Here is a 14,335-nt window from a genome sequence, read left to right as displayed (position 1 = left end):
TTATTTCAGGGAGACTCACAAAATACAAAAATGTGTTTCACACAATGTGGCATGTTTATTTAATTTGTTTATTTCAATTAATTGTCATGATTGGGTTTACTGCTAAAAAATACAAAACTCAGTTTCTGAGGAAATGGAAACCGCTTAAAAAAGGGATTTTCAGTTGAGAAATTCTGCACTTTTATCATGTCGTTGCTTAACTGATCCTGAGGAACACTGCTGACTTGACTGAAGTATACCGTATATGAATCTGAGTTTCACATTTTGACATAAGTCCGGGAAATAAATTTACTTTTCTATTATATTCTGCTTTATTGAGGTGTACTGTTCAGCTTCTGATTATAAAAATGAACCTTTAGTGTTTGAACAAATTAATCGAGAAAATTACCTTAAAATACAGCATTAAATTATCTTTGGGTCTTCTGATGAAGTTGTGTGTTTAGTATATTATTTTATAACTTCCAGTTTTCAATCTAACCACACATTAATCTAGATTAAAAAAAAAATATTAAACACAAAAAAAGACGAACAATAACATTTCATTTAAAAAAATCTAAATACATAAAATACTAAATATTCAGATTACATGCAATCGTATAATATACTTTTCCGTTCCGTTTTTTTATATAATAATTTTAATTTCTGAAGAATAAACATTAACAACAGAAGCACCAATAATTTGTCATTTGTATTTTTTAGCCTCCATATAAGTTCAAAAACAATCACTCATTGATGAGTAATGTAAAAACTAAACCTTGATAAATCTTTCTCTTATTTGACTCAACATTTCGCTTAAATGTCATCTTTTAAGCAGCAACAAAAAAGCATGGTGTCGTCAATCAATGCTAACATATTATCAGGGAACAAATTCTTCTAGACTTTTAAGGACAAAATAAGACATGGATTTTAGAGTGCAATGAAATCTTTGGGTGAAAATTTTATTTTTTATTTTAATGCATTTTACATGGACATACTGAGCTCATATTAGGCTCTGGACATATTCATGGAGGGACTTTGGTCTGTAGTTGAACCCAGCATCAATGTATCTTGTATATGACAAACAGAACACCACAGATCTGGACATCTTTCCCTGGTACAGCCTCAGTGACACAGCAACTTACCAGAATGTCTCAATTTCAGTTCACAAGATGACACATTGTTTTGATTGCTCTTATTATTATTATTTTAACTGTAACCTTCTTTTTTCTACTGCCTGCAATGTGAAAGCTGTAAATAGTATGCATTTGATCAACCTTTTTTACTTGAAAGAAGAAAAAAAAAAAGATTTTCATTAAAGGAGCTTTTGTGTATAAAACCCGTGAGTAAATGGTCATTTTTGGGTCTTTTTTCATTCTTAGGCCATGTTAAAAGCACTGGTGTGAACAGATGCTGAATATATATGACCCGCCACAGTAAAAGTAGGAACAAGTCGGCAGATCACAAACAGAAAAATAGAGAAAAACCTTCAATTTGTGAGAAAATAGTGATTTTTGTTTTATTCCAAAATATGCCAGTTGAAGTTATTAAGAAACCCCTTGATGCTTTAAATGACTGTTTCGGAGGTTTTAAAACAGTAAACCTTGTGTTTAAACTCGGCATGTTTGCAGCTTAAAATCCCCCCGAGCCGCATCTTCATGTATGTGTGGGGAAAGCCGCGGCTCATTTGTATACCGCCTTTGGGTGGCTTTGTTATGCGCATCGGCCAATAAGCTACGTGCTTGAAGAAACCAGGTGGCTACTTATGCAGCTACTTAAAGCTATATAGCCACATTATATGCTTTAAAAAGGCCAGAAACCATTTGATCATGATAAAATAAGGTTATATACACCAAGCCTCCATCCTGATAATGTGTTGATGGTCCTTTTAGTGGATTAAAAAAAAAGCCCCCCGCACCGGGCGCGATTAGCAGATAGAAACAGATGTGGCGCCATTTAGTGACAGTATCATAGAAATATCATAATGCCTGTTTGCTTAATTAATAAATCAAAATCAAATAACGTCAAACTGAGCCTGACCCTCTCAAATGCAGTGAAGCGGCAGCTCGGCGTAATCAAAGACCAACCGTTATTAGTTAAATAAAACGATCAAACAGCACCTTTAAGAGCCTTATATCAAAACATTTATTTAGCGTCCACTTCAGTGAACACCAACGGTCATATTGTATTCCCAGCGACATTCCAGTCTTTTCCCTTTTGAAATAATATATTTTTTCCAATTTCTTTTTTTACTAGACCTTGGACCTTTCTTCATTGTTTCACTGGGAGATGCTAATAGCCATTAGCTGTTTTAACCCCTGCTGTGCATGCGCAGTACGTACGTCAGTCAAAATTGTAAATAAACAACAAAGGCTTTATTTACTAACAAATTGAGCAAAAACAAAGCATAAAACACCAAAATAACTACTAATACACCAACAGGGCATACTCTTTCATAAAAATGTTGTATGCAACCAGAGTGAGCTGTTGATGTATAAATTTAAAAAAGTCAAATAACAGGGCAATGTTGGTGAAGATTCTCAGATAAAGGACACTCTTTTGAGGACAAAACGTTCACATTTTGAACAGAGAAGAAGGAGAAGGGGTGAAGGATGCCATTTACGTAAGGCGAGAAAAAAAAACAACCTTAAACAGAGGAGGAGGGCTCAGGTTTCAACTTTCAAAAACTTACAACACAGCGACAGGTTTGATTCCTGCCAAGTTTCACCCATATTCACATCTCCATGCATGTGATCACTACATTCCTCCAGTGAACTGAGCAAACAATGAGCCTAACGACGCTCCATTGTGAGGGGTGATCAGAATCTAAGCTCCAATGAGGCTTTGCCAGCAGGTCTATAAAACTTGGAACTCCACACTACTCCAGACATTTGGAATTGAGAAAGCCTCCTGGATGGGAAGCGAAACATCTTCAGCTTCAGAAAAGAAGTCCAGTTGTTTTATTTTCAAACCTTTTTTTTTTGGATTAACATGGCTATACACCTTTAACTCTGTTTAAAAGAGAAATTGTGAGTCTCTGTCGCTGCTTGTGCTTTCTTGCCTGTGTGCCACTTAACTTTCTCAGAGCCTTTTTCTGCAAATGATCCAAATCGAAAACCATGGCTCTGGTCAGCTAGTCGCTCAACGCAATTGATAAAATGTTCTGAATGGGAAGACCAGGGAGCCAAGCTGTCCTGAGGGAACGCATGCAGCCGGATGCACCCTGGATTCCTGGGGAAGTTGGAAGATGGTATGTCTGTCTATTTTGTCCATCGAGGACGTGGAAGATGCATACATAATCGGATTCATGATAACAGGATTTCTGTTTATTGAAGCTGCCGGTTACCTGGTACATCGGAAAATTCGGAAGATCTCGACGGCAGTTCTGGCCTTGGCAAGGCTGCTGGGATTGTGTGACAGATTAAACCAAGATGTGATCACCTAGAAAGAAATTATTTGTGAGCAAAACCGCGAGCTGGATTTGATCCTTGCACAGCATCGCATGCCAGCTGCGGTCTGAATTCAATGGTGAAATGGAAAAGACCTCGGGGAAGTTTTAGCTCAGTTTACAACGGAAAGACCAACAAATGCGGCTGTTTGGGACTGCCATGAAGTTGGACCAGCAAAGACTTGAAGGCTGACAGAAATTTCATAGTCAGCCTGAGGAAAAATAATCTCCTTGTTACTGAATTTAGCTCCCGACACTGGCCTTGGAGGCTTATTTATCTCAAACTATCCTGGATGTTATGCGAACAAGACGCTCTACTCTTGTGACACCTGTGACCTGCGACAGTGCTCTACTGAACTGCCGATAACATACCATCTAGAAGTATGGCTATACACTGACGCACACACACACACACACACACACACACACACACTGTGGGAGAATTACTTAACTATTAACCTTATAAAAAGAAAGAAAGACTCAGAGAAAATGGCGTTCCTTTGTCTTAACAACGAGAATTCGTCTTTATTATGCCTAGAAACGTACAAACGGGTTTCCGGAGCGAATTCTGACATTCAAATACAATGGTCGTCTTTTTAAAAGAACATAATGTGTGTGCGTTAAACACTATTGACGTCAATTGGCAACAGGGCTTAAATTCTGGGAAGTGTTTATCACTAAAAGTACAACAACAGAGCGATTAATTCCGCTACTTGACATATTTTGGAACAGTCCTAGTAAATAACGACTCCAGATGGTTTCCTGTTGCTTCCATCGGCGAGAGCCAGGGAAAAAGGTCAAAATGACCCGAACTCCCATAAATCCTCCCTTGGCACGTTACAGCGTGACATATCTAGAAGACCTCTATATTGAAAATCTGACTCCACACTGATCAAGTCTAGCTGTGATAATAACAAACATGTAAAAAAGTCTAATTTCTTACACAACCAATGGATAACATACTAATGTAATCATGGTGTCTACACAAGTGCTGATATAAAATGTCATGTAATAAGTGCAGATTACAATCAATAACATATTTCCAATGGATAGAGGAGAGAGAGAGACAGAGAGACAGAGAGAGAGTCAGAGAGAGAGTGCACGTATGCAAAACAGTCATTGCTTTTGCAATAACATCTTTCCAATTTAGATATGAAAGTGAAAAAACCCCGATAATTATCACTTATTTATGTGTCATTCTCGGGGAAAAAGTCTTTCATGGACCTCTTATACCTCTGAGCATCCGCCGTTATCATCGGTCACCTGACCGACGGCATCAATTGGAAGTCAGCCATGCTACTCGCAATGACATCCAGCACTTGTCATATAAAAAGAGTACATAAGCATGATACAATAACAAAACATCATAATACAAACAACAAACAACATATGTAAATGATCTTGCTAATAATATTGATACGCAGGATTAAAAAACGAAATGGATGTTAGAATCTAATGTTATGATAGTATAAACTAAACTAACCGGCCGCCTGTGCTACCTTATCTATCAAAGCTTCATTGTATTGTATTTTGTTTATTTATTTATTGAGTAACTTAAACAAGGTTAATAGGGTTAGTCATCTTCAGTTGTGTGCTTGGCTTGAATGAGTTCCTGGACACGTAGCAAAACAAAAAGAGTTCATCCCGATCACGGGGCTCCTTTCCATGTGGCATGAGTCTGTAGCACACGCATGAGTCCATGGACGTGTCCAGGCGGCCGGGGATCAGCCCTTCGGATGGCTGCTGCCTGATGTCATCCATCTATACATTGTCCCCACAATCCACCTTTTCAAAACAGGCACAACACAACACACAATTAGAAAGAATACAATCAGCGTTATCACCAAAATTATTCCTGTTTTTTGCAGCCATTGCTCCCCATTCTCCTAAAATTTCTTCCAGACTTTTCCACGACCAGTTGTTTCTTCCAGCATTCTCTTTTACTTCTTCTCTAAGTTTCATAAGTTTAGCCATTACTACCCTAAACGAACCTTTAGGAGCTGTGTTCATGGGAATATATGTACAGCACTCATTGCCAAACATATGACATACACCTCCCTTGCTGGCTAGAAGCCCATCTAAAGCTTGCCTGTTTTGTATTGCCATTCTACTTGTTTCATGTAATTGGTCTCCTAGTGCCATAAATCCTTCCACCGTGAAATTTATCATCCTCTGCTGATTATAATAAATGTAATTTATCCATTCAACATTTTTATTAATAGTAATCTGAGGCAAAATAGACTCAAAACCTGCTTTAACTTCATGTTGTGCTTTAAATTCATCTGGAATTCCTCTTGGTTGACCAATAAGATTTAAATAAACTTTTTCCTTTAGTCCGTAATCTCCTAGACTCCGACGGGACCTAGTTTTACCTGTTTCCATTTGAGCTAGTTCTTTTACCCCTTCATACACTAAGGTTATCGGTACTTTCATTCGTACTAATGCACAAAGTCCTATCCACTTCAGTGGTAAAGTGTTCATTAGCATGTCATCACCACACATCCAGTAACTGTCTGCCACTGGATACGTTTGATCTCCTAAAAAGAAAAGTTTGGGAAAAGTCATAGTTATATTTTTACAGTCCTCTTCTACAAATTCTGGGTTTTCAAACCAAACGGGCTTTGTAGCAAACACTGGTGTTACATTTGCATGCTTAAACCAAGATAACACCCAAGTTACATTACATTTCACAGTGGTGTTTCCTACATTAATTCCTTCATTGTCCTCAAAACCTCCACTAACGAAACATTCGTAGTCTGCATCATAATCTATGTCATAATCAGTAGGTGGAACATTATCTGTAGTACTAATGTTAAATTCTGCACACAATGATTCTAATTTATACCCTTTCCATTTTTCTAAGTATTGATGAGAGTTTCTTGAACCATATAAGAGTCTGCAACTCAAACCACACATAGGTAATTTAAAAAAAAAATGACACTGCATCTTCCCTTGAAGTGAACTCACCATTGCTACATTTTTTACGCTGCACTACTGCACATTCTTTTGACGTATATTTTTCTGGAATAACCATAGGTACTGCTCCCGGAGCAACAGTACAGACTAAGCAATCATTTTTAGTTAACTCCCTAACAGTATACCATGATGTTGTATACCATGTATTATGTAAGGCTCTTTGCCATAAAGGATCTCCCCTTGGTCTGATTCCGTGCCATTTAATATCCTGTAGTTTATTTATTGCTCTTGGTATAGCTACTTTTGGATTGCGTTTTTCATAAAATTGATCTAAACCTTCAGAGATATCCTTACATCCTTCTTTTTCAGAGCATCCATACTGTTTTGGATCCGGTTCTGTGAAATCTAATATTAGGTTTTTGTCCTGGTTTTGACGTTGCCTCAACCCGAGAAGGTACTGTTGTAATTAATCTTGTTAATGAAGGTTTAGTACTTTTTAAAACTTCCTTTGTGGATTTAACTGTACTTGAAACTACTGCTGTTTTGGGTTCTACTGCAGTTGAAACTATTGTCCGTGGATTTGCTTTAGTCGTGGCGGTTGTTGGAGGTTCGGTTATGCTATTTTCAGGTCGAGGCACCGTAGGTTTTGCATTTTCTAAATTGCTATCAACCTCTGTTGGTAGCACTTCCTTTTTATTTGTATATACCTGTGTAGTTTTATCGTTATTGTTTGAACTTTGTATTGTGCTAGTCAAGATTGTAGATGCTGATGTAACTGTTAATGTCTTAACCGTTAAGGTTGTCGGTTTATTTGGTCCTGATGTGGTGATTGAAGTAGGTAAAGTCACATGTGCACTTGGGACAGTAATTTTCTTCACTTCTACAGTAGTTGTAGAAGCCATAGTTGTTGGGGGGAAACAAATGATTTCTTTTGGTAAAGCCTCTTTTTTCGGTAAGTTCCATAATATAGATGAATCAACTTTTCCACTTGAAGTGATGTCTTCAAATTTCAACTCGTATGTTTTGTCAATACGGAAGGCTATAACATCTGCTTCAATAATCCATCCACAATTTGTAATCCTAGCAGTCATTTTACAATTAATGTTTTCTTGATTTATACTAGATAATTGATGGCTCACATTAGCATGCGAATTACACATCCTTCGTCTGTCACCCTTTTGCAACAATCTAGAGATAATCACGTTTCTTTCAACCAAATCATATTTATCACTGTCTGGTTCAACATGAATCCTAATTTGATCATTAACAATTTGAACTGTAGCAATCATCTCCTTGTCTCCTATTCGCTCTAAATCACCATTTTGTGTACCTCCTTTACCATTACCTGGATTCTTTACTGTTAAGTCATATTTGTAATTGTCCTCAGGATCCCAATGGGACTCTATTCTTACTTCTACGCCAAAACCATCGTCCTTAATGTATAAAAGGATTGAACACTGGTCTGCCCCATACACTTTATATTCCTATTTAACACTTTTTCCGCATAATTTCCTGGTATTGTAATAGACATTTACCTCAAATTCTGTATCTAATTCTGTATGAAATTCTGTATCGGTTACCGTTGCTTTCCATTTGAATTCAGCATGGGTCTGTCTTTTCTTACGCATTCTTTTTGTTTTTACTCTTAAGTGTTCTCTAAGACCTAGATGAGTCGTTAACTTTAGTTCAGCTGGCAAAAACACTGGTGTGTACTTGTTCAAACCCATTAACGTTGTGTTGTACTTATCTTGTTCTACAAAGGTGGATTTCCCTTTATAGACCGAAGTCCCACAGTTCATGGTTGGACGTCGACTGTCTCGACCCACATTACTCGTTGCTTTCTCTCGTGGTTGAGCTGTCGTTAGCTGATGCTGTGGCGCTGGCTGCAGGCTGTGAGAGTTCATCTCCGGCCTCGCTGTCGTTAGGTTCACCACTTCTGCCAACATCCACAGGTGAAATGTCATTAATACTAGTCTCATTGCTGCAAATCGTCTGTTCACACTTTTTCCCAATGTCTGGCTTCACAGTGTCTATCTTTGCACTGTCTGGCTTCACAGTGTCTCTGGCGTGTACTTTAGTACAATGAGTCAAATGATACCACGTTTCACTTCCCTGAACTTGGACGGCGGTTGCGGTTGCTCGTTTGACCTCAAAGGGTCTATCCCATCTCGAGCCGTTCCATTTCCGTCTGAACACCTTCACGTACACCAGGTCTCCCGGTTTGACTGGTCTCTTCACCACCATCCCTGGACAGGAACTTCTTTTCACACTATATTATCAGCCCTTACATAAAAGTCCGCTTCGGTGACAATTCATCCCGTTCTCCATTAACCATGCTCCACTCCAGGACATAGGAACAGTAGAAAATAAAATACATCAGCACATTTAGAACTTAAAGTCCACATCAACTGCAAAATAGTGACTTTTCACATATTTAAAAGGTTAAACAAAAATGTCCTCATTTGTCACAAAATTGTTCATCAAAATTCACAATTTAAAAAGGATATGTTCACAGGGCTTACTCCGCCAGTACCCAGACTCAGCCATACTCCTGTGCAAATTTGCTCTCCGTCTGCTCCTGAAAGATATTCCTAACAAAAATTTCCATCCTTATGATTAAAATTTAGTGACCAGGGTTTTCATGCAAGATAAGGGAGCAAAAGTAGAAGAAAAGAAGAAGAAGTGTTAGAAGTTGAGGCCCCTTTTTCCTTCCAGAACTAAGTAAAACTAAGTGGTATATTTCTATTCTCTCTTTTGTTCAGCAATTTAGAATTTTTTTTTTTTTTTTTTCTTTTTTTTCAAATATTCATTGCTCCATGCTGCACTGCAATCCTAATCTAAAAATATAACCGACTGCTCAGATTTATTCTTAAATCAGAGGTTGACATCAGTCTGATTTTCACTTTATAATTTATCAAGTGCTGGAGGTAATTAATTACTTTGTCATGGGAGGACCCATCGTCTTATTATTCAACACTCTACTAGTTCAACTTCAAAGGTATAAAACAAAATGTTAACTTATCTGATCACTGGGAATTTTCTGTTAATAATTACACTGGACAATTTGATTTTAGCCACTTATATAATTTAATACATTATAGCAACTAGTTGCCATTCTCAATATTTGTTTTACTTTACTTCCAGAATTAATCGAATCGATTGGATTGTGCTAATTTCTTTGGTGGACCTTCAGTCGCTGGGTTTTCACAAATATCAGTGTGCTGCAGCTCTTTTTCTGGTCATTGTCAACAGACGTGGAGACCCTTCCTTTGCTCAGCCGTGTTTCCTGACGGCCTGAGCGTCCTTCGCTGCTCCATGTCTGAGCAGGCATTGAGCCAGCGCTCTGGAATCCGGGCAGGATTCCCGCCGATGTAAATTTTGTTCTGGTTCTCCTTGTTGACAAACCTCAGGTTGTACCATCACCAGTCAGCTGCTCATTAGGCATTTCTCCTTCAGTGCCATTTCAGTATGTGCAACCCTTTTCATCAGATCCACCATTTAGAGATTAATAAGTTGATTCCTTAATTTTGCTTATGTTTTATTTTATTCATTACTTCCCCTGTACCAAATTAAACAATTTTCTGAAGTCATTTTATAATTTTACAAAGTCACAGAGGTTTCCCAATGGCAAAATAATTAATTCACCATCTTAATCTTCACTTTAAGTTATTTTATTTTATTGTTTTCAACAAGAATGACAATTATCACAACCTATTCTTTGGCAACTCTAATTCTATTTAAATTAGACCTTATTAATCACTGTAAATGCTATAATTTTTAGCTGTTGCTTACATTAAACTTGTATTTTAATAATCAGTCTCAATGGTGAACCAACCAAAAGAGAACTAATTTAGAAGTACCTTTTGATCACAAGCCTCCTTTTCAGTTTCGCCGTTTAAGTTGTTTTTAATTATCCAGATCTCCCATATGCTTTAAATTTTATGGTTTATTGACTCATAGTGATTCGACAGACGTCAAATATGTTGGGGCCCTGTTTTCCTAGGGTCGCCCCTGTTGTGCAGTCGGGAGTCTCAACTCCCCTCTGTGCTGCTCTCTCCTTCTTTCTGCTGTGCTCTCTCAGAGCTCTGCAGCTTCTGGCATTGTGTCAGTCATGGAATTTAGGAGTGGAGAGGCACAACCACTTCCAAAGTTTTTGCATAACCGACCGCTTAGTTCAGTACTATTTACACTTTAATTATCTAAACCATTAACTCAAGTATATGTTACCGTAAATATACCAAAAGTCTAATGGTCATTGTTCTTAAGACATCATTATCACATAATACACAGACATCATTAATGGTTTTCCTCTTTTGATTCCTCCAGTAATACTCCTGATACTGACGAAGGCTTATGGATGATGATTCTTTTTAATAAACCTCACAATTGAGTTCCAGCCTGACTGACACCCCAGTATTCCTAAGAATTTAGTACAATCCAATGCATAATCTTAAGGCAATTCGCCAACATTCACTTCAGTCCGGACTTTTGTGAATACTGAGACATCAGGCATTGTGGACAGCTAAAACTTATGACCTTTGTTTACACTAATAAATTCTCGTTGATCCATTATGTCATTGCGTTAATAATGCTTATCAACATTATTATTAAAACATACTACGATAGCACAAACAAAAATCAGACAACTGTCAGTAAACCGCCTTCGCAACATAGATTAAACATTTACACAAAATACCCCTAAACAACACTTAGACGTACACAACATTTAGACAACACTTAGACAAACACAAACTTTTGTATGTTATAGATAATCTTGCCGGCATTTATTCTATGAATTGCTATAAACAGTTTTACGTTTCTAGTTGCTTGTCAGCAGTTATTTAAAGCATGCGCGTGTGTGTGTGTGTCTGCTTTCACACAGCGAGTTTGCTCTGCACTACGATTGAAACAGCTGTTAATGCTTAAAGCCGAACATGCAATGTTAATACCTTGTCACATGCATTTCACATATTCAAATAACCTCATTCATCACATCACACGTCCAATTAAACATCCATACTAAGTAGGCTTCAACTCAACCTCAAAATCAATGATCGATCCAGTGAACCGACGACAGTAGGGCTATTAATGGGTTAATGTTCTTTGGACAGAGCGAGTTTAATTTGGCAAACGGTAGGGGTTGCCGAGGAGGTAACAAAGGGTTAAGGTTTTTGTAAGATACTGTTACATTTCAACTCTACCCTGTAAGTTTTTTTTTTTTTTTTTTTTTTCTTGGTCAGGGGACAGCGGAGCAGACGCAGGCTCTCACTGACAAGTTGGTGGGGGTGAGGTTTCTTGCATTAGTACATTGACGCGTACATGTTTTTCTGTTGGCTACATACAGGTAAAATTCTTTATCGTAGTGCTGTTTTAGTGTCTCAAAAGCTATTTTAGCTTCAGTTGTCCATTTTAACACTGCTTTAAACAACTGGTTTCCTGCTTCTTTTAGGAGTTCTCTAAACGATGCTGTTTTCCTGCATAGTTTTCAATCCAGTCTGCATTTGAAACCTGTCATTCCCAACAATGTCATCATTTCGCTGACTGTCCGTGGACTTGGAGCTTTGCTAACACCTTCCAGTTGAGAAGGTGAAATGCTAACTCTTCCTTGAGGTATTTGTCTTTTCTAGGTAATCTACCTGTGGTTGACAGTACTGTAGTTTTGTTTGGAGACCTTGTGTCCTCCCTCTGCTAATCTTTGCAGAACTTTGATTGAGTCCTGATGACAGTCATTTAGTGTGTTTCCGCAGATTAACAAATCGTCCACATTTCGTTAATCCACATTAAGAAAAACAAAAAAAATTGAGATGCAATACGGGGTTAATTTCTCTCGTGAAAGCGAGACTAAAATCTTTTTACTTTTTGTTTTTTCAGAGGTCCTTTTGTCTCTCCTCGGGCGGGGGAGAGAGGGAGAGGAGGGGCAACGCTCCGGGAGGAGGGAGTGAAAAGTGTTGTGTGTGTGGCTCTCCTTGCCTACGTAGAGCTGTATGTGTGGTTCCTCTGCCTGAGGAGAACTTAGTGTTTGTGTGCAAGATTTTCCTTCGGGCGGGGGAGAGAGCTACTTGGCAGTCTTTAACTAACAGGCTAAAAATAACTCAGCCTGCCAGTGGTTCTGCCCCGCTGACAGGCAAAAAAGGCAGACGGAGCCGTCTCCTTCCCCAAACAAAACAGTCTTACAAATACAAAGTTTAAATACCTGCACCCACATCTTAACAACATAACAGCTTCAAAAAGTATACACACCTTGGTCCACCAAGATTTCCTTACAACAATAAAAGTTTCCAAGCACTTTTTAGCTCATCAACCTAGACAACTTTACCTCTAACAGTGGGACTTGAATACAAAAAACAAAAAACAAAAACAAAACAAAAGCAACCATGCAGTTTCATTCATCCATGCGTTTTAGTCATCCAATAAAGCTCTCATCCTTTATAATCACACGTAGACGTCAACAACAATCACACATTCTTAATCATCACCTTTCAACATTCCCACATTCTCACGTTTTCCTTTCACTCTCACTCTCCCGGGAGACTTATTGTTTTTCTTAAAGGTCCAAATGTTCAATGTTCCTGGATTTTAACTGTGCGCACAGAAAATTTAAATCAGGTTTTTTTATGGGACCCAGAGCAAAAAAAAAAAAAAGTTAAAAATAAACATTTATACTTCACGTGCACCAGCAAGGCCTCTTTGCTTCAAATTTGATAGGAGGCTTTAACCTCGTTTGCCTAAACCTGGAGTACTCAACCAAAAACAGACTGCAGTCAACTCTGTTAAGGCCACATTTTCATCGGAGTTCCACGCATGGAATGATCCGAGAACTGCCTTATTCTTTTTCCAAGCGCTTACATTAACAGGGCCGCGCCCTAAAGACTCCGACCAACCGAACATTTATAAGATCAATTCTTTCAGAAATGATCTCTTTGATTCTAAAAAGTTATGTATATTAGAAAAACTTCAGCAAAGACCCGTACTGGTCCGATTCATTTCTTATACGCCGTCGCTTCTAACGTCATATTTGACGGGACATCCGATAAAAGCGGCTGGGAGTAACCAATCACTTCTTTAAGTTGTCATGTGTGCCCAACTGTGGAGGAAGCAAATATCATTCCAAATCTTTTGATGTTTAGACAACTTATTTTTCTACGTAGAAAAATACCAAATAGATGTCAAGCCAAAGGAACGACCACTCCCGTCTGTCAATCAATCACAAACAACGCTCTTCCCAATTCAAATTACACAGGCGGCAGATTCATCGCTAACAAGCAGAGAGAGGAGAAGACAGAGCAGTAAAAAATGTATTTTCACTCACCTCTGTCCTCTCTCCTCCACCCCAGCGCGGAGGGGCCAGGTCCGTGCGGGGGAACCCAAGCCGTCTGTCCGGGAAGGCAAAAACTCCCTTTTTTCCTATCACGTCGGGGTCACCAATTTTGTGGGAGAATTACTTAACTATTAACCTTATAAAAAGAAAGAAAGACTCAGAGAAAATGGCGTTCCTTTGTCTTAACAACGAGAATTCGTCTTTATTATGCCTAGAAACGTACAAACGGGTTTCCGGAGCGAATTCTGACATTCAAATACAATGGTCGTCTTTTTAAAAGAACATAATGTGTGTGCGTTAAACACTATTGACGTCAATTGGCAACAGGGCTTAAATTCTGGGAAGTGTTTATCACTAAAAGTACAACAACAGAGCGATTAATTCCGCTACTTGACATATTTTGGAACAGTCCTAGTAAATAACGACTCCAGATGGTTTCCTGTTGCTTCCATCGGCGAGAGCCAGGGAAAAAGGTCAAAATGACCCGAACTCCCATAACACACACACACACACACACACACACACACACACGAACATGGTGCTAAATACACACTCCTCTGACTCGCTGTGCACGTTATACTTATGATGTTGTATATATGTTGCTTTTTTGTGCTGAGGGTTTTTTATCTGCATCCTCCTACTGTCGGCCCTTTTTTTTTTGTCGTCCATCCCAATGT

General features: G+C 38.4%; 1 long non-coding RNA gene across 1 annotated transcript; it reads left to right on the top strand.

Annotated features, from left to right (window-relative positions):
* The first annotated feature begins 11,847 nt into the window (after positions 1 to 11,847).
* On the top strand, positions 11,848 to 13,923 carry LOC118566064. Its single transcript, XR_004932755.1, has 2 exons — positions 11,848 to 11,950; positions 12,212 to 13,923. It is a non-coding gene; the product is annotated as an uncharacterized LOC118566064 (long non-coding RNA).
* Positions 13,924 to 14,335: the final 412 nt, after the last annotated feature.

This window comes from Fundulus heteroclitus, chromosome 15, assembly GCF_011125445.2.
Source record: "Fundulus heteroclitus isolate FHET01 chromosome 15, MU-UCD_Fhet_4.1, whole genome shotgun sequence".
Classification (NCBI taxonomy): Eukaryota; Metazoa; Chordata; class Actinopteri; order Cyprinodontiformes; family Fundulidae; genus Fundulus; species Fundulus heteroclitus.
The sequence above is the reverse complement of the archived record's forward strand: the minus strand, read 5'-3'. Positions and strand labels throughout refer to the sequence as shown.